Below are 14856 nucleotides of genomic sequence, written 5' to 3'. Positions count from 1 at the left end.
TGTGATTGGATGTTGTGAATAGTATATGCCTAGTTCGCTTTGATCCTAATTGTTCATGTTAATTTTTGCTTGTTGAAAATTAGGAGAGAACTAGGAAAAATTTTGAAAATTGCATCCATCACATACATACATACATATAGGAAATAATTTTGGTGAAAAAGAGCAAAGATTTCCAAGAATTTTGTTTCAAGGGCATTCTATTGAATTGATTTGGAAAAATTATTTTTAAACTTGCTTGGATGAATTTTTGTGGAACATAGAAGAGTAAAGAACAAATACCTTGTGAGTTTTTGGGCTTATATTGAGTGGTTACACATTTCTAACCACTAATTTTTTCATTATGCGTCATATCTCTTCTATAATTCCAATCTTAGTTTTGCTTGATTCTTCATTTCCTATGATTGATGTTTTGAATTGCATTGAGCATGATTGAGGCCATCTTTGCATAGCTTACTAACCCATATGGACCTACCCTTTGCATCTACCATTGTTAACCCTTTTTGAGCTTTATTTACCCCCGTTGTTTGTAATATCACCACATTATAACCCTAAGCAAAAAACCATGAGTTACCTTGGATTGCATCCTTGATTAGCTTAGGTTGAAGGAGTGTGTTACATTTATGTGTGGGGGAATCTTTTGGGAAACTTTGGTAGTAAAAGAAAATGTTTAACTTGGGTATTTATTGAAAATTTTGGAAAATGGGAACATTCATGTATGAACCACTCAACCATATGTAATTCTAAAAAAAAGAAAAAAAAGAAAAAAACTCTCCATCATAAAAAGGGTACGAAAGACACCCTAAAGTGAAAAGAAATGAATAAAGAATTGCATATGTGATGTTTTGTAAGAAAAGCATACGTGAATGTGTATAAAAAGTATGATGGGAAGTTAGGTTGCATTTTGTGTTTTATTTGGTTGATATAGGTTGAGTGAGAACTTAAACTAATCAAGGATTCAATCATTTTAGTCCACTTAGCCATATCTATCCCACCTTAACCCTAACCCCATTACAACCCTAATAAGTCCTCATGATAAATGCATTCAGGCATCACTTGTTTGTTGATTGTTAGATAAAAAGCAATTCCTTGAAAGTATGATTAGAGGAGACTTGAGTGATTTGAACCTAAACACCGAGTGATTAGAGTGTACATACACCTAGTGAGGGTTCAATTACTCAACTCTATGTTTCCATGCTTCTTATCATGTATTCTTGCAAGTTGCTTCATTTTTATGTCTTTAATCAATTCTTTAGATTTTTCTTGCATTGAATTAATTCTTTGCTTGGCCCTATTTGTCTATATTTGCTTGGGAATTTGATTGTTTGTTTTCACCAATTTCATTTAGACACTATAGATAGATATATAGTTATAGATAATACATACATAGTTGCATGCATGTAGTTAGTTGCATTTAATAAATCATTTACCCCTTCATTCATCCTTTGGTTGGTTTAGCATGAGGATATGCTATTGTTTAAGTGTGGGAAAATTGATGAGTCTATATTTTATGATATATTTTGGTTTGATTTGAGTGGATTTCATCACATAAACACACATTTATTCATCTAAATAGCATGCTTTTGAGATTTCTTCCTAAATTATGCTTAATTGTGAAAACATGCTTTTTAGCCCTTAAAATTGCTAAAATTAATTCAATTTAATCCCATTTGGTGCCTTGATGTATTTGTTAAGTGATTTTAGGTTTCTAAGACAAGTATGGGATGGAAGAAGTGAAGAGAAAATCATGCAAAAGGGAGAAATCATGAAGAAAATGAAGTTTGGAAGCTACTGCAAATGTGCGTACGCATAGTGATGCGTGCGTATGCACAACGGTGACTTCATGCAAGGATGTGTACGCACCAAGTGTCGTGCGTACGCACGATGGGAATTCCGCGCAACTGTGTGTACGCATAGTAGGTCGTGTGTACGCACGCGTGCATATGCGTGAGGTCATTAATGCAAATCCCTGGGGGCAAATTCTAGGCCTCCAAAACCCAGTCCAACTCATTTTCTGAAGCTATTTAAGGCCAAGGTGAAGAGAAATGAATGGAGGAGAGAAATTAGGGTTTAGTTTAGCATAATGTAGTTCATTTTGTAGAGAGAGAAGCTCCCCCTTCTCTCTAGAACCTAAGGTATTTTGTTTAATTTCCTTGTAATTGCTACTTTTAATTCTTGTTTTTATTCTAGTTTCTTCTACCTTTCTTTGTTTTATTGTCTTAATTCCCTTATGTTATCTTGTTAATTTCTCATTTTAGTTATTTTATGTTCATGCACACTCTTGTTATCTTAATTTACATTTAATGTAATTTCAATTTTTATGTCTTTTATTGCTTTATTGAGTTGCTATATTTACTTTCCTTACTTGGTAGTTGTAGCATTTATTATTTCTTGTCATTTTACCATGCTTTATTTTCATACCCACCAAGTGTTTGATAAAATGCTTGGTTGGACTTTTGCATAGTTTTTCTCACTCTTGGTTGGAAATTTGTGTGGTTTGGGTGAACTTGAGTGGTGGATGTCCATTTCACATTGTGTGTGGGTTGTTAATTAATTTGGTCTCCCTTGAATCTAAGTGACCCCCTTAGTGTTGACTTAGGACTTAGGGATTGAGATTAATTATGCCTAGTTGACTTACCTTCGATGTAGGGTTGACTAATTAGGATTAATTCACACATAATTACCATGTTTTTGTTCCACTACTAGGATAGAAAGCCCTAATTACCCAATTCTCACCAAGAGCTCTTTTTGGCATTCAAATTCTATTTGCATTGCTTTTACTTGCATGTTAAGTTACTTTCTTGTTATTTACCTTTCTTGCCATTTACATTTCCTTGCTTTTTTATTTCATTGCACTTTATATTCCTTGCAATCTCATGCCATCGACCCCCATTCCCCTAATAGCCAATAACATGACACTCAATTACAACTTCTAGGGAAGACGACCCGGGATTTAAAACTCCCGGTATTTTTGTATTGATTGTGACATTTTTAGATTTAAATTTAATATTGGTCAATTGTTGGGTTTGGAACTATACTTACAATGCCAATCTTATTTTGAGATAATTCCGAACCCACTTTAGGCCTCTTATCAGACACGTACACGTCTTTCACGCGTACGCGTGGGTTGACTTGTGCATCAAGCACAATGTTCCCACAGTGCAGGCGTAACTGTCGGGTGGATGTATGGAGGGTTAAAACTTCTTGATCCATGCGTACGCGTATAGCACGCGTGCACATGGATGGTCAAAAATGCTTGGGTCACGCGTACGTGTGGATGACGCATACGCGTGAGTTGGTGCTCTGTTTTTCAAAATTTTTCCAAGTTCTTGCACCAAACCAAGCCTTCCAAACCTCCAAACAGCTACCAAAACACCATAAAACCTTATTTAACATACCAAACTACCAACTAAACTCAACAAACGAATAAAAACATGAAATTAAACTAATTTGACCAATATTTAGAAAAGAGAAAAAGGAAAGATTTTACCATGGTGGGGTGTGTCCCACCTAGCACTTTTGTTTATTGTCCTTAAGTTGGACTTATGGTGAGCTCCTCATCAAGGTGGCTTATGTTTGTACTCATCTTGGAACATCCACCAATGCTTGAGTCTCCCATAAGCACCATTCTTCAAAATTAATAACTCCAAGCTTTGATGGAGTTCCTCACAAACCATGGGCTCCTAAAGGTGATCCTCATCTTGTAATCCGGGATCCCACACTTTATTTTCACACCCGTCTTCAAGTCGATTCTCATTAATTCGTCTGGGTGACAAGCAAGATGAATTCTTAATGAAGTTACCAAACATCCTTCTAGACCCATGCACTTTAGTTCTACACCAACCTTTGCTCTTAAGTCTTGAGCATGTGACCATCATGGACTTTGACTTACAATGCCAGCCACTAACCATCTCCCTTTTGCTCTTAAAGCCACAAAGATGTTTAAGTTGACCATCCATTTCAATCAAACCATATTCAAGGGGAACAATGAAGCTTAAGGGTAAGGGATTTACCCACTTGAATGAAGGAATGAATGGTGATGGCTTGGGGAGAGGTGTCTCCAATGACCTTGCAATCTTTACTCCCTTGTGTTCTTCCTTGGTTACCTCCATTTCTTCACAAACTACTTCAACTTCAATCCTTTGTTCATCAATTTCATCTAACTCTTCTCCATCACTCAAGCCATAAATGGGAGGATGAGAGAAATCTACCTCCATATTGGTTTCTATCTCATTGGGATAAGGTTCTTCAAGTTCAAAGGATTCACCACCAAGAAGGTCGGATGCATGATCTTCATCACCAAGGAAACTTAATTCTTGCTTCTTTTCTTCCAATTCTTCATTCAAAAATTGTTTTGAAAGTTGTGCATTTTCCTCTTTAACATCAATTTTAATCTTCTTGGAAGAATTCTCTATGATTTTAGCTTCCCATGGAGGTTCCACATCTCCTAGGTCTTCAACCACTTCTTCCACTTCTTCAATGGTCATAGGCTTCTTCAATTGTTCTAATACAACATAGCATTCCTCCTTCTCCACCGGAGTTTCCAATCTCTCCTTCATGCAATACGCTTCAATTGATTCTCCACATGTGACCATGGGAGTGCATTGAGTACTCAAACATTGGGAGGCTAATCGGCTTACTACCTCGATCAAGGTAGCCACAAATTCTCGTGTCTCCCTTTGCATCTCTCTTTGCCCTTGAAGTATAAGGCCAAGGGTTTTATCCATTGGAGATTGGGGTGGATAGGAGGGTTCATTCTTTTGGAGAAAGGGTTCATGATAGGAAAGTGGTTCTTCTTGGTAAGGTAGTAGTGTATATTGAGGTGGTTCTTGGGAGTATTGATATTGGAATGGTGGTGGTTTTATGTGTGGCTCATATAGTTCAAAATGTGGTTGGTATGGTGGATAAGGATTAGGTCAAATGGAGGTGTTTGGTGGTAGGGGGCTTGTGAGTATGGTTGAGAGCTATGTTGAGGATATATGATGCCAGGGCATCTAGTCTAGTTTCACTGACCTTTTCTTTATTGTTTTAAGGTAGTTTCATGCATTTTCTTAGAGAATAAGGCAAGTTTTAGATGAAAATACACTCACACCTTGATTCAAGCAACTATTGTGAATTTCACATGATTTCATGAGGATTTTGCAAGAATTGAATGACAAATTAATGATGCATAATCTCATAACTTTGACTAGAGCTTTGATGCACTTTATTTGCTTGATTTCAGGACAAAGAAAGCAAGGAAGAATCACGTTAGTAGCCACGTTAACCTAGTTAACGTGACCACTAACATGGAATGGGGAAGAGCTTGCAACGTTAATGAGAAAAGTGATCACCAATAACGCCTGCGAAACCATCATAAGCCCACGTTAATTGCCACGTTAACTAGGTTAACGTAGTAGTTATCGTGGAGACAAAGAAAGCTTCAACGTTAGTTGTAAACGTGAACACCACTAACGCTCCAAGATATGGCAATGAGCCACGTTAAGAGTCACGTTAACTAAGTTAACGTGAACTCTAACGTGGAAGAAAGGAACAATGCCAACGTTAGTGACACTCACCTTTGTCACTAACGTTAGATCAAACTAGCATTGCCCACGTTAGTAGTCACGTTAAGAGCACTAATGTGAAAGTTAACGTGGAGCTAAGATTGATGAGCCAACGTTAGTGACACTCACCTTTGTCACAAACGTTGGAGATGGCATTCACTGCCACGTTAACTTAGTTAACGTGAGCTCTAACGTGGAGAGTAGGGGCACTTGGAGCGTTAGTGACAAAGGTAAGTGTCACTAACGCTCTCAAAGATGAGGCATACCCACGTTAAGAGCCACGTTAGTTACACTAATGTGAACTCTAACATAGGGACAAGGGGCACAAGGCAACGTTATTGGGAAAGGTGAGTCCCAATAACGCTTGCGAAGGTTTATAAGGCAACGTTAGTGGTCACGTTAGTGCCACTAACGTTGGAGTTAACGTGGGTTATATGGGGTTGGAATGTTAGTGAAAAAGGTGATTGCCACTAACGTTCTCGAACCCACAATGTCACTTAACGTTAACTTCACTAACGCCCATGCCTAATTCATACTTTTCTGTAAGCTGAGCCCACTAAAGATTGTAACTGCTTCAACTCAAGATCTAAGGCCCACATCCAAGACTTGAAGAACTCACTAGAAGATCAAGAAAAGTAGTATATATATAGGAGTAGTTTTGAACTATAGAGAAGCTTGGCACTTTGGAGAACTACCCTCTGTATATTTACTTTTCTGCACTTTTAGCTATGGATGTATTCTTTTCTGCCATTTTTCATTTCTAGAGCTATGAACAACTAAACCCCTTTCATTGGGTTAGGGAGCTCTGTTGTAATTTGATGGATCAATTATAGTTTTCATTCTCTTCTTCTTTCTTCTCTTTTGATTTATTAGAAAGCTTTCTATCTTAATTCAATTGGTTAGTTGTCTTGGAAAAGAAACTCTCCATAATTGGATCTCCTCTGAGCCTTGGAAAAGGGATGAGGAGATCATGCTAGAAATGCTTTCTCATGTTGGACCAAATTGGGGTCTAGGCGGATATAGTGACATGTAATCCTCCCAACACTTTGATTTGGAAATACATGTGGTATAATCAGTGACCACACTTCATCTCTTCCCATGAGCAATTAAATCAAGGAATTGGGCAATTGTTCAAGCTTAGAGAGATTGGGTTGCCAAGGAATTGGAATCCAATCACTTATGATTGCCAAGGAGATCAATAGATGCTTTGATTGAGGAAGAGATGAAAATGAATTTGATCCGGAGAATACAACATTTCCTGAGCCCAATGAATTCCCTATTTCTGATCTTACCCATTCTCTTTACTTTCTACCATTTATTTACATGCTCATTTCCCCAAATCCCCATCTAAGATTCTGCACTTTATTTTCTGCTATTTACTTTCCCGCCATTTAATTTTCTGCAATTCTCAAACTACAATCTGTTTAGCTCAACTAGCATACTCTTCCAACTAAATTTGCTTTACCAATCAATCCCTGTGCGATTCGACCTCACTCTATTGTGAGTTTTTACTTGACGATAATTCGGTATACTTACCGAAGGAAAATTTGTTGAGAGACAAGTTTTCATGCATCAAGTTTATGGCGCCGTTGCCGGGATTGATTTTGTATCAACAATGATTAAGTTAGAAGTTCACTAGATTGAGCATTTTTCTTTTGTTTGTTTACTTTATTCAGTTGTTTACCTTCAGTTTGTTTCGTTTCTTCCTCACCCCCTATACCCCCTTTGTTTTCTTTCTTTCTTTATTATTATTTACAATTCTACTCACTAACCCACTAACTGTTTGATAATTTGCACCACTCACACTAACAATCACTCTAACAAGAATAACCTCTTCATTTTATCTCTTGCTGTGTGTTTTGTTAGTTGTATGACAGGGAGAAGAGGGGGAGCTTCAACTTCCTTCGATTCAGAACCTGAAAGAACCCTCCGGAGACTAAGGAGGGAAGCAAGAGGGAAAGAAGTTGTTGGTGCTGAGGAAGAGGAATAGTATTTTGAAACCAACATGGAGGAGAACTTGGAAAGCAATCATAAAGGAGAAGCTCACAACCATGCTAGAGAAGGCCCTGCAAACCATACTGGGCAAGAAAGGAGAGTTCTAGGCTCCTACATCAATCCAAATCCAGGAAACTGTGGAAGTAGCATCCAAAAGCCCACCATACATGCCAACAACTTTGAATTAAAATCCCAGCTAATCACCCTTATTCAGAACAATTGCTCATTTGGAGGAAGTGCTCAAGAAGACCCCAATCAACATCTAACTACCTTCCTAAGAATTTGTGACACTGTGAAGTCTAATGGAGTCCACCCGGATGTCTATAGGCTACTTTTGTTCCTTTTTTCACTCAGGGACAAAGCATCTAAGTGGCTTGAATCCTTTCCAAAGGAGAGCTGGACAAATTGGGAAGATGTAGTGAATAAGTTTTTGGCAAGATTCTACCCTCCTCAAAGAATTAACAGGCTGAGAGCTGAGGTGCAAACCTTTAGGCAACAAGATGGTGAGACTCTCTATGAGGCATGGGAGAGGTTCAAGGACTTAACAAGAAGATGCCCACCAGATATGTTCAATGAATGGGTTCAACTTCACATTTTCTATAAAGGTCTTTCTTATGAGTCAAAGAAGGCTAAAGACCATTCATCAAGGGGCTCTCTAAACAAGAAGAAAACCATTGAAGAAGCCATAGATGTCATTGAAACAGTAGCTGAGAATGACTAATTCTATGCCTCTAAAAGAAGCAATACTCGAGGAGTAATGGAGCTGAACCACATGGATGCATTGCTAGCTCAAAATAAGATGATCACCAAGCAGCTAGCAGATCTTACCAAGAAGGTGGAGGAAAACCAAGTTGCAGCAGTCATCACTTCATCACCAGCTCAAGAAGGAGTGAATATAGGAGAAGAAGGTGACTGGGAACAAGCCAACCATGTTGGAAACTCACCTAGACAAATCCATGATCCATACTCCAAAACTTACAACTCTGGATGGAGAAATCACCCTAACTTTGGGTGGGGAAATCAACAAGACCAAGGCCAAGACCAGAGACGCCACAACCACAACCCCAACAACAATGCAACTCACCAACATCCCTCACAGAGGTCCTATCAACAACCACCTAATCCCAACCCACCATCACTAACCGAGGATAGACTTTCAAAAATTGAGACTCTACTTGAAGACATATATAGAGAAATCCAAGACAATAAGGTGTTTAAGGAAGAAGTGCGAGCCAATATCAAAAACCAAGGGGAAAACATCAAGAGACTGGAGTCTCAAGTAGGGTATCTAGCTCAAAAAATTCCCAAACCGACTGATGGTTTTCCAAGTGACACAGAGAAGAACCCAAGAGGAGAAACAAAGAAAGTAAGATGGGAAGAATGTAAGATGATCACCACAAGTGATGAGAGGAGTATAGAGGAAGTAGAACACCTCCAAGATAGTCCAAAGGAAAATCATGAAGAAAGAAACTCTGTACCTCAACTCACACTCAAGGAAGAGCTGAAGGAGAGGGAGATACTGAACCCATATGCACCCTTCTCCCAAAGGCTTAAGGGTGGTGTAGCAGGGAGAATGTATTCAAGGTTCCTCAACATGTTTGCATCTCTTGATGTAAATATACCATTCATTAAGGCCCTCCAGCAAATGCCTTCCTACATCAAGTATATAAAGGAGCTACTAGCCAGAAAGAGTTCATTGAAGGGTGGACAAACAATAAAGATGAACAGGGATTGCAGTGCTCTCATTCAAACAGAGCCACCCACAAAGAAGAAGGATCCAGGGAGTTTCCACATTCCCTGTGCTATAGGAGAAACAATGATTGATAAGGGACTCTGTGACTTGGGAGCAAGTATCATCAAATCAATGAAAAAGCTTCAAATCAATGAGCTAACACCCACAGATGTAATCATCAAATTAGCTGACAAAACTAAAAAATAGGCAATAGGAGTGGTTGAAAATGTGTTAGTGAAGGTTGGGAACTACTTCCTCCCCACAGACTTTGTCATCCTGGAAATGGATGAGAATCCTATTCACCCCATCATTCTGGGAAGGCCATTCTTAGCCACAGCCAGAGCACTTTTAGATGTGGAGCGAGGAGAGCTAGTATTGAGAATACATGATGAGCAGCTCACCTTCAATGTTTTCAAACTCTCACAAGAAGCAGATCATGCTAACAAAGAGCTGAAGGAAGAGTCAAACAAGGGAGCTCAAGCACTACCCTAAGAACTCCTGTGGTTAACAACCAATGTGATCAGAAGGAGCAACAGCCAAGTGTAATCTAAAAGGAACCAGACCCACCAGAGTCATATGAGATAGGCAACAAAACCATTCTTAAAGAGGAAACCACAAGAAACAAATTGACATCAAGGGACAAAAAAAAGGTCCCAAGGGGATGGAAAAATAAGAAGATCCCTACAGAAGATTTTTCTCTAGGAGATGAAGTGGTCTCTACATACTTTCCATCTATACCACCTCACCTCCCCACTACTCCATCTCAGCTTCCTCCAATGTACACCATCAACAAAATCTTGTCCTTAGAGCATGTGGAACTTGTCAATAAGGCCAATGGAAACAGATTCACTGCAAGGGGGGAAGATTTTAAGCACTACCAACCACCTTGACAAGGACCAAACGTCAAGCTAATGACGCTAAAGAAGCGCTTCATGGGAGGCAACCCATGTTCTATACCCTCTCTCTTTAATCTCTAATAGTAGTAATAAAGCAAATTTCATGAATTTTTAAATCAATTTTGGCAACCAATATAAGACCCCTTACATGCAGTATATAGTACATGATAAGTTTGGTGTTCAAGGCACACCAAGAGGGCTTGAACACACTTCATGATGAGAGATTATTTCCGAATCTTGTTGCACCATATGATCACAAACAAGTTTGGTGTACCAACGTTGCATGCATGGACAATTTAGTGGTTGATTGATTTACATTCATAAAAAGCATTTAGTATTTTAAAACAAAAGAAAAATATTTTTTTCAAGTAGCTAGTTCACACCTTAATTCTTCCCACCAAAATTCTCAATTAACCGTTTGCATTCTTTTTTTGTCTTGTATAGGAAATCAAAAAGGACATCGATGGTACTTGATAGGACAATCAAGGAAGGGAGATTCGGCCACTATACCAAGGAACTTATACACTTGTCTCCAAGGGGAGTATCTTGGAAAGTGTTGCCATGCAACATTGGAAAGTGGATAGCCTTGGAGACCGAACCAAGAACCTCATAAAAGAGGTGATCTTTGTGCTCATCTAAGGTCAAGCCCCAACCGTCCATCACAAAACAACACTAGCAATCTACACCTTCCAAACACCCATCACTCTTCTATATAAATGATCCTCATTTTGCACCCTCTCCGCGCACTTCTTGTTCTCATTCATCTCCCTTCCCTTCTTTTGAATACACACATTTCATCCTCCACCAAAAGTTCCATACACACCCTCCTGGTCACGTATTGTGAGCCGCAACCATACCAACCATCATGGCTTCATCCAGCTCTAAAAGGAGAAGAGGGAAGGAACCCATGGAGCAGCCTCCTTCTGATGCCGTGAGATTCAAGACTGCCTTCCATGAGCTTCAATATGAACGGATCAAAAATAAGAAAATCTTGCAAAAATTGACATTCTAGTTCAATGAGGATGAATGCCCTAAGATCAGGGAGAAGATTGCACAGAGGGGCTAGCAAAAGCTCACCAACCCAGAGACAAAGATAAATGCAAACCTCATCAAAGAGTTCTATGCAAATGCGGTCAAAGAAGATAGCACTAAGGCTTCCACTTTCAAAAGTTATGTAAGAGGAACGGAAGTGGACTTCAGCCCCAATGCTATAACAAGGACTCTTCAACTGAAATCACCACATTTTGATGAGCTTAACTATCAAGTAAGAATAAGTAATGCTCCCGAGGAAGATGAACTTGAAGAAATTGTGAATGATATGTGTGTCATTGGGTCTGATTGGGAAAGATACTCGGACAAGAGACCAAGGTTCATTAGGAGAGGAGACCTTGTCCTAGAAGCCAAGGGATGGTTTGAGCTAGTAAGGAGATCTATCCTTCCAGCCGCAAAAAATTCTAAGGTCAATATTGCTCGAGCCACCATGGTACATTTCCTAGTAAATGGTGGAAGCATCAATCTGCATAAAATTATAGCTGAAGGGATCCAAGATTCAGCCGAGAAGAATGATCCGGGTGCTAGACTTTGGTACCCCAGCACCATCCTGAGACTATGCATGAAAGCTAAGGTGGTGTTCGAAGATAACAATCCATAATGGGTAAATCCTGGGAGGCTAGTCATGTTCCAACGCATAAACTATGTGACACCTGCTCAACAACAAAGAAGACCTCGGATAGGGAAAAGAACTGCACAAGAAGAGTCCCACCAAGAAGAACCCCAATAAACAGGAAACCAACAAGAAGGATAATTTGATCCAACCAATATAAATCTGTTTCACATCAAGGAAGCCATTGAGTATATGGAAAGTAGCTATATGGAGGGACAAGAACAGCAACTACATGTCCAAGCTCAAAGGATGGATCATCAAGAAAAACTACTCTCTAGTTGGATGGATCAACAAAGAGAGTGGCAGAAATAGCAAATGGAGTTGCAACAGGAGCATTACTCCTAGCTCACCCAAGCCATCAATCAAGTGTCCGAAAGGCAAGAAAGCCAGGACAAACGCCTTCAAGAACTCAACCAACGCCAGATAGCTCAGATAAAAGCCTTCAACGAATTTAGTGTGCTCAATGAAGGAAGGCAATTGCATCGAGAAGAATTTAGCATAAACACTCAGGCCAAGTTAAACTATATGACTGGGCATATGCATAACTTGCACCCTGCCATCCCAAGTTATGAGGTAGTTCGCAAGGACTTAACAGAGCAAGAAGAGGGGAAGGTGAAACAGCAAAAGGAAGCATTATAGAAGAAGATGGAGGATGCTGGTTTCTGAAAAAAGCTGATAGGGAAGCGCAAAGGGAATGGAGACTCAAGCAATCAAGGAGGATCCCAAGAAAAAGGAACATGAGCATTCCAATAAGTGAAAGGTGGTGGAGTTCCTTCTTAGTTCTATCTCTTTCAAACTTTAAATAAGCAAAATCATGTATGAAATAGAACATGCTTCCGTGAGTATCTTAGGATTTTCAATTCTGCATTTAAGGTTTTCATTGTTTAGGTCCATGTTATTGAGCTTAATGTCCCTAGTATTCGCTTTCATCTTGCTTACTTGTATGCCTATCCTTCAAGTTAATCAAAAAGAAAATGTTATGATAAGAATAAGAGTGGAGTTATTTTGCGAAGTGAATCCTGAATGTTTGTGGTAGGGTGATTAGTTAGCTAAGTTGGTTCACCAACAAGGAAAGAAGGCAACTATCTATCCTGAATTCTATGCTTGAAACACATCCTATGAGACTAACTAAATAATAAGATCCTAGTAAGAAAAGAGAAAGAGCAATAAAAGTGAAAAGGAAAGAAACACAATAAGAAACAATGCTAGGCACCAAGGGTTTTAAGATTGAGGCATGTGTCTGTGGTGTTCATGTGCAAGGGATATGCTTGGATGAATAAGCTCTTAGGGGTGCCTCATCACTTGGTAACTTGGATTAACTAATCCGGGATTATCAGCTGAAAGTCCACTATCAAGAGTGACCCTTGCTACAGAACACTTAGTAACCCAAAGAGGTGCTGGACACCAAGGTCTCAAGAAAGAAAAATAATAAACCATGTGCCTGTGGTGTGTATGTATGAGGGAAAGAGACTTGAGGGAGTAAGTCCTTAGGGGTGTCTTAACACCTAGCACCTTGAACCAACTAGTTCTGGAGTGTTGACTGAAAGCTTATCATAAAGAGTCGCCCTCTTACAAAGCATTTAGCCAAAAGAAGAATGCAATAAATCTTGAGAAAACAAAAGAAGGAAGGATCAACAACTAGGAAGTCTCAAGGGATGTAAGTAAGCAAGTGTTCAAGGGCATGATAAAGGCCTGAAACCCGGTAAAGAAATGAACCTAAGTTGCTATGCATGAAACCCCATAAACCAGGAATTTTACTTTTATATTGTTCATCTTGTTCTTTCATTCATTATTCCTATGTTCCAGTACTTGCTTAGGGACAAGCAAGCTTTAAGTTTGGTGTTGTGATGCCAAGGCATTGATGAGCGGATAATTTATACACTTTTTGGCATTGTTTTTAGTATGTTTTTAGTATGTTTTAGTTAGTTTTTATTATATTTTTATTAGTTTTTATTTAAAATTCACTTTTCTGGACTTTACTATGAGTTTGTGTGTTTTTCTGTGATTTCAGGTATTTTCTGGCTGAAATTGAGAGACCTGAGCAAAAATCTGATTCAGAGGCTGAAAAGGGCTGCAGATGCTGTTGGATTCTGACCTCCCTGTATTCGAAGTGAATTTTATGGAGCTACAGATACCGAATTGGCGTACTCTTAATTGTGTTAAAAAGTAGACATCCAGGGCTTTCCAGCAATATATAATAGTCTATACTTTGCTGGAGATTTGATGGCCCAAATCGGCATTCCAAATCAGCTCAAGACTGCCCGGCGTTAAACGCCGGAACTGGCACAAAAGTAGGAGTTAAACGCCCAAACTGGCACAAAAGCTGGCGTTTAACTCCAAGAAAAGTCTCTACACATGGAAGCTTCAATGCTCAGCCCAAGCACACACCAAGTGGGCCCGGAAGTGGATTTTTATGTCATTTACTCATTTTTGTAAACCCTAAGCTACTAGTTCTCTATAAATAAGACCTTTTGCTATTGTATTTTCATCTTGGTTCTTCTGGTTCTCTCTCTGGGGCCGAAGCCAATGATAACCATTATCACTTATGTATTTTCAACGGTGGAGTTTCTACACACCATAGATTAAGGTGTGGAGCTCTGCTGTACCTCGAGTATTAATGCAATTACTATTGTTCTTCTATTCAATTCAGCTTATTCTTGTTCTAAGATATTCATTTGCACCCAAGAACATGATGAATGTGATGATTATGTGACACTCATCATCATTCTCACTTATGAACGCGTGCCTGACAACCACCTCCGTTCTACATGCAAACAAGGCTTGAATGTTTATCTCTTGGATTCCTTAATCAGAATCTTCGTGGTATAAGCTAGAATTGATGGTGGCATTCTTGAGAATCCGGAAGGTCTAAACCTTGTCTGTGGTATTCTGAGTAGGATTCAGGGATTGAATGACTGTGACGAGCTTCAAACTCACGATTGTGGGGCGTTAGTAATAGACGCAAAAGAATCACTAGATTCTATTCCGACATGATCGAGAACCGACAGATGAATAGCCGTGCTGTGA

General features: G+C 39.2%; 1 non-coding gene across 1 annotated transcript; it reads right to left on the bottom strand.

Annotated features, from left to right (window-relative positions):
- Positions 1-8001: 8001 nt before the first annotated feature.
- On the bottom strand, positions 8002-8108 carry LOC130970940 (small nucleolar RNA R71). The gene has a single exon (XR_009082183.1). It is a non-coding gene; the product is annotated as a small nucleolar RNA R71 (small nucleolar RNA).
- Between the last annotated feature and the right edge of the window lie 6748 nt (positions 8109-14856).

The sequence above is a fragment of the Arachis stenosperma genome, chromosome 3, assembly GCF_014773155.1.
Source record: "Arachis stenosperma cultivar V10309 chromosome 3, arast.V10309.gnm1.PFL2, whole genome shotgun sequence".
Lineage (NCBI taxonomy): Eukaryota > Viridiplantae > Streptophyta > Magnoliopsida > Fabales > Fabaceae > Arachis > Arachis stenosperma.
Note: the sequence above shows the minus strand (reverse complement) of the source record. Positions and strands in the feature narration are given on the sequence as shown.